The following is a 7,391-nucleotide window of genomic DNA, read 5'->3' as shown; positions in this document are numbered from 1 at the left end:
ATGTTAACTGTTTATTATAAATCAAGTTTGTAGAAACTGTAAACAACACAACTCGAAAAAAAAAAACGACAAACCTTAATTTTAGATAAAATTTTTTGCTTTGTAATAATTTTTATAAAAGCTAAAACTTTAAGACAAAGCAGATTCATAATAAGTTAAAAATATTACTATAGGTTATTTATATAGGTGGTAGAAGTAATTAAACTATTTTTTTAGTAAATTAATTTTTTACTGTGAACATGGCGTTAAATAAGTTTTATAATTGTTTTAATGTAGGTTCACTTATATTAATAAAAAACTTATCTCTTTAATTTTGAAGCTTATTCTATTAACTTAACATAAAAAACTTAGAAAGGGAGTATTTTGTTTTCAACTACATAGAACAAAGCAACAATAATATTTTAACCATAATTTAAACTATTTTTTTACCTTTCGAACGCTATATTAAGAATTTCTGAAACCTACATTATTTTAGGCATTCTAATACAAATAACACTAGGGACACCTACTAAAAGTTCACACTTTTTTTGACACCATTTATCTGTTTCTGTGTCAAAAACTATTATTTCAGAGGAGTTTTCACGACAAAAACTATCTTGTTTCCGCTTGAAGCAGCATAAAATTTTTCAAATTTTATAAGTTCTGGAAGCTTTATAGTCGGTTTAATCATAGAAAACTTGTTTGTAGTTTTAGCAAACACTTCACAGGTACTTCCAATTAAAAACAGTTTACTTTTTAAAGCAACTAAACTATGATTGATATGACTATCAAATGTATTTGGAAAACATGACCATGTATCGCTTGTATGATCATACACTTCACAAGTATTTGTGCTTCTAGTAGCAAATTTGCCATGTCGAATGAATCCACCTGAAACTACAATTCTTTCATCAAAAGCTGTACAAGCTGCATAGCTCCTGGCATTTTTCAAACTTGCAATTTCTTTACTTTCCTTGCTTGTTACGTCATATTGGATGCAAGAACTAATTGGTCTTCTAGGATATCTTTCACCACTTATGATAAATAATTTGTCGAAAAGAGCGCAAGTACAAAAATCTATGCGAAAACATAAATCAACTAAGTCTTCCGAAGTATTAGAAACTATTGAGTGTTTTCTAATTTTTAAAAGCTGTTTAGTGTAATCTTTTAAAAACAAGTATATATCACCTTTTAAATAAACTGCTCTGTAAGCGAAATAGTTTTCTGAAAGAAAGACATCGACTTCAACAGATTGGTTACCAATTATTTGCTTTTTACTTTTAAATGATGTCGAAGGCTTAGAAACTAAAACATTTAGCAAATTTTGATCACAGTATCTAATGACAAAACTTTTCTTTGGTAATTTACTTACAACGCTTTCATTTTTATTCACAACACCAACTATAATAGACCTGCACTCATCAACTTTACAGAAGGAATACTCACAAAAGAGACACTTCAGAGCTGGATCTGTTAACAAAGGAAGACGTACTGTCAGTAAGAGATCTTTTGCAAACTCAAGTCTTTGCTCACAGTTGTAGCTGATCCAAATATCTGCTGCCCTCACTATATCAAACTCTGAAGTAATATGCAGTTTCTATGAGTATAGAATACTTTTAAGAAAAATGTAATCTAACTCCAAGAAATTATTAGTTTCAGCAACGATTGTGAAGTAACTTTCTATACAAGCCATGCTTATTTTAGCTATACTTTGACTAGAAAAGATGTTAGCTGTTGTATAACAAAGTAAACAGTTATTTAAACTAATTCTACCTTTTATGTAGTCGATAACATACTCGTCTAAGTTTTCTTGGCAGAAAAATTTCTTTAGTTTGAGTTTTTGAATAAAGTTTTCACGTTCTCTTTTCGCTTGTGCTGAAATCATTTGATGAGATTTATTTACGGAATAAGTGTTTTAGATTAAAATAAAGTTAATAAAAAAAATTGCTTACACGACAGTTCAAATTCAGACGATCCAATTTCCAACAATTCAAATTTGAAAAAAAAATTTCAAGGGCTAAAACCCAAAAAGTACATTTGAAAAAATACAACGTTCGTAGATCGAATTAACACGCATAAAGATGTTTATTAAAAAAGAACTTTATTTTTTACTGAAAAATAGTATATTAAAAACTTTTCTAAATCATATATCTAAAATAATTGAAAAGTTTGGAAAAAAAGGTTTGTAAGTATTAAATAGACCTTCATACTTATTTTTCTTTAAATTTGTTTAATTTTTTAAGTTGTGGTCTTTTAACAAAAATTTTTAGACTTTGATTTTTAAGAATTTCAACTGTTCGTATTTAATTTTCGTGTTATCTATGAATTTAAATGGTCAAAAAATTTTATATGTTCCCCATCTAGTCAGTAGTAATTGTTTTAATTCTGCAGTCTTTTGTGATTAAATAAGTCTAAACTTAGAGTAATAAATTTTTAAAGTTTTTAATAAATATTTATATTAATATAAGTCTAATAGTTTTAGATAAACAACTAAAAAACATCTTACTTGACCTAGTAGATCTTCTGAAAGTTTGTAACTTTTTATCATCTAGGATTCTAGGATTAGCATTTTTGCAAAACTTTACAAACTCAGGTCCTTTTAGTGTACTTAAGGTTTTGTCTGGTATGTGATGAACGTTTTCTAATTTTCGATTTTTTACGTTTTCTTGGATTTGTTGATTTTCTGCAGACATAGCTACGGCAAACTTTTAGTATTTAAATTATAAAATCTAAACAAGTTTTTTTTAGTTCGTTATTTTAAAACATATTTTTTCTGTCTAAAACTTTTCAACCATAAGAGTAATCAGATGACAATTGTATTGTAAGTTTAATTTATATATTACAACTACACTTTAAACCATAATTAAGTATAATACAAAATATACTAATACTAATAACACTAAATGCTTATTATCTATTTAATAGGCATGGATAATCATTGAACATATTGTATCAAAATATTAAATTAAATTAATAGTAATAGTATTTTAATTTGTTCTACTAGACTGAAGTTTCAACAAACTTTTTTTTTTGAAACTTCTTCATTGAGCAGAAAGGTAAAAAATAAAACTAAAAATTTAAAATAAAAATGAAAAAATTTTTCCAAGTCGTCTATCATCACTATTTTGTATATAATTTTTAATAAAAGACTTAATAAAGTAGTTTAAGATTGCTGTTATCTAAGGCCTTTCATATCTTTAAACTTAGAATGACTTATAAACTTTAAACCTAAACAAATTCTTTCAAAAAAGTAAAACATTAAGCATTTCGTACACTAAAGCAGTTCTAGACAGGTTTTTTGGAGAAATTGCTAACCATGAAAAAATAATAGATAATATATTGAAAAAAGTAAATAATATTATTTAAAATGGTCTTCTATCAAAATAATCATTTATGTTAAAGTATCTAGTTGTTCTCTCTTAAAGACTCAATAAATAAATTTGTAGACTCGTTTATTATTTATAGGCTAAGTGTATACTTTAAAAAAAAGTACTTTCTAGGTTTTCATATTTTATAAAAGTTATTCTCCATTATATAAATATTTTTAAAGATTTTTTTAAATAACCTGTAGTTTAAAGCAAGACATAAGTTGTCTTGGTTTGACTATTCAACCATTTTTGTGTTTCGCTTAAGAACCTTTGTTGCTAAATGTAATTTTTGTAATAGATGCACAATAAGAATTATATTGTTAAATAAATTAAAATCCAAACACACAAATTATACAAAACATGAAAAAAGAATGAATAAAGATAAAATTTTTATAAACAGCAATCACTATCTGTTTTCAATGTTAATATCATATAATTGAACTTTATCTGATTTTTTCTATTACAACTGATTGTTGATTTTTATATTAATATTGTTTTGTTGCTGTTTTAGTTTGTGTAGTTTCTGTATAAACTGTTAAAATTTGTATTTTTATTTTTCCATTTTTGTTTTTAATTTTGTTCTTGTGGTTGTAACCTGTGATTTTGTACAAATTTTTTTCAATCCTAAGACTTCGTTGTTCCATTTTAATTAAAATTGAAAATGTAAATTAACTAAAAGTTTGAAAAACTTTTAGATCATTTTTAAACAGTGAAAAATAATATTTTCTCTTAATTACCAGTTTATTAGCAGCTCATAATTATGAACGACTAAAACACTATAACCATCTTAGAATAATCTTGGACATAAGTATTTTATTTGTAGTTTATATTTTCAAAAAATTACAAAAAAAATTATGTTTGAACCACAAGCCTACTGCTATTATTAAGCTAAAATTTAAACTTGGGATTTTTACAAAATACTAATAAAAACTTTTGTTAGTGTGAAAATAAAAGTTTTTATGCCCAGACTGGTAGGTTAGAAAAATTAGTTGTTTACAACATCTGTAAAGTACTAATGAACAAGTTTTTTATAAAACTGTGGTTTAAATGTAGTATTTGAATAAAAAATAAATATAAAACAACATGTTATATAAAAAAGTAAATATAAAACAACATATAATATAAAAAAGAATAATAGTACACCATAAGGTTCTAATTACTTATTTTTATCGAAAATTAACCAGAAAATTTAAAATAAGTTTTTAAATTAGTTTGAAAACAAAATTTTAAAAGTGTGGTTTCAAGCTTTTCTTTAAAATTCAAATTTAAGCTAGGACAACTGAGGTAACGTATATTGGGCACTTTGAAAACAAAGAGAATGGTATACATAGTGTCTTATTTATATAAACTACAATTACTAAACAATAATCTACTTAAAACAATATGTTTTATACTCATTGTGAAAAAGGCAACTGCTAAACTACTAGATATTAAAAACTGTACTTGTTTTTTTGTCTGGATGACCAACTTATATTCAAACACTAATAAAGGGATAAATGCTAGCAGGGACGTGTCTAGACTTTTTCAGCAGTGTTGGGCTTTTTTCATTTGATTAATAATAGAGTATTTTGTACTGTAAGCTTTTAATAATATTTTTTATAAAACTACATAACTATCCAAAAAATCTTAGATACATAAAATAGTTTAGCAAAAAGCAATTTTAAATTCAGTAAACAGGGTACAGGGTTGTCACTCGTTTTTTCAAAAATTTGTCTACGTTTTCTAAATTTCTTTCAGGTTTTTAAAAGAACACATTTTTGGGTCTATTTACAGTTTAGAGTTAAGTTTAAGGTAAGAAACTGTGTAAAATAGAATGAGAACATTGAAAAGATACTGTAAAGTTAATTTAAAAATATTTTTAATAAAAAAAACTTGATGATGACAAAAAAAATTTATTTATATGATTGATTTATGAGTAAAATTGAAATTTTATTACTAAACATGTGAAAATTGTTAAAATTCAAGGTTTTTTTAGTGAATTTTGTTGTAAATTCGAGGTTTTTAAAAAAATTTCAAATTCCAGACTTTTCAAGGTTTTTTTGCCTAAATAGTCAAATTTCAGGTTATTCAAGGTTTTTCCATGTTTCCAGGTAAAGTGGCAACCCTGAGTAAAACAAAGTGCAAATCATTAGTAAGGAATCAAATTTATAAACTTTAGTAAAATAGTTTAAATATAAACATAAATCCTGCTTTTGTTTTTTAGCTGCACATGTGTGTTACTTAAAAAAAAAATTGCTGATAATTTTTTAAATAAATGTACCTTTTTAACGTGAAACAAAGTACAAAAATAAATTTGTACTAAACATAAAACAAGATTAAACAATGTTTTAGGTTATATAAAAAATTAATTGACTTATTATGATTTGAAAAAAAAAAACTGAGTTTTGGAAATAACTAATTTAAATGATAAAGCTATTTCACTAATTTTATCTTAAGATATTTTCAAATACAAACGACTGAAAAAAACTTAACAAATAAATTATAAAAAAAACAACACAAAATTTAAAAGCTATATATTAAATACAACATGTTAGACTTCCATGTTAATTTTTCTAAACTAACTTAATTAAAGTACTTTAATTTTAGTTAAAAGAATGTTAAGCTACTCAAAGCTTTTTGAAAATTTTCATTTTAAAAATGTGTTTACATTAAAACTAAATATTTTAACCTAGAAAAAATCAAAAAAGTTTATTATTGTAGTATATTATCAACTTAGTACTCAATAAAACACTAATTCTGGTTACATGTATTGAAACTGAAGTAAAATTGTGGAAAAATTTGAAAATATCTTAAAGACAATTTATTAGTCCAGTATGAGATTTTTTTCAAAGGACTTTATTCAAATGTTTAAATGATAACACCAGAGCAAAAAGAAACCTTTACCTATAATTCAGTAACTGTGTGGACTTTTTACTTATGAAGAATAATTAAAAAGTTTAGAAAAAAAAAATATTTACCAGAAGAAAACTATATTAGAAATAAACATTGTATATGTCAATAAAAGTTAGTCTTACATCTTCAGAATATACTAGTATATCATCTATTTTAGTTTTAAGCAGGGTTTTGGTGATTCCAGACATAAAGAGTTCTGAAAACTTAACAGCTATTTATGTTTGATATTCTGCTCATTGAATTTTGGCGAATATAGGTGATAATATTAAAACTTTTTAAATTACATTCTAGTTTACAGGCTTTGTGTTTAAGTCTTTAGTTAAAACTAATTTTTCAGTATTTTTATAATGATTGTCTAATAAGTTTTTAAAGTTTTATATACTTCTATAGTTTTTTTGAATTCAAGTATAACTTAGTTCAGGGTTTCCCAAAGTGGGCGAAATCGCCCCCCTGGGGGCGATTTTAGTAAGTCGGGGGGCGATATTTAGTAAGGGGGCGAAAGGGTGGGCGATAACTAGTAAGGGGGCGAAAAGGGGGCGATTTTAAAATTTTGGGCTGTCATAAAATTTTTACTTTTTATATTACTTTTTTACTAATTTTAGCTTGCTATTAAATATTTGACCCTGAGGTAAAACTTAAACAAAAAAAGTTTATTTTGTTTATGTAAAATAAAGAAAAAAATCAAGTGCTTATGACTCCTTCCTACTTTTAAGTAGTTTAGATATTTTCATTCATATATTTTCTTATTTAAAAATTACATAGACGATCGGAATCCCTCTCACCATTTTTTTAACCTGACATATATGTTATTTTGGATCATTTGGATCATTTGGATTTGTAAAAATCTATGTTATATATTATTAAATTTCTAGGTAAACTGGCAACCTTGTATACTTTTATTTTTATTAGAAACATCATGAGGTGATAGTTTTATCACCTCATGATATTTCCAATTGTTTTTTGAAAAGTCACTAAGTTAGACTAAGAAATAAAACTATACACGGTTGCCAATTTATCTAGAAACCTAGAAAAACCTGGAATTTGACAATTTACCCAAAAATTAAAACCTAAAAAATCTGGAATTTTTAACAATTTCAACATATTAAGTAGTAAAGTTTCGATTTGACACAAAAAAGCTATCATATAGATAAA

Source organism: Thalia democratica, chromosome 6, assembly GCF_965202585.1.
Source record: "Thalia democratica chromosome 6, ktThaDemo2.hap1.1, whole genome shotgun sequence".
NCBI classification, from domain to species: Eukaryota; Metazoa; Chordata; class Thaliacea; order Salpida; family Salpidae; genus Thalia; species Thalia democratica.
Note: the sequence above shows the minus strand (reverse complement) of the source record.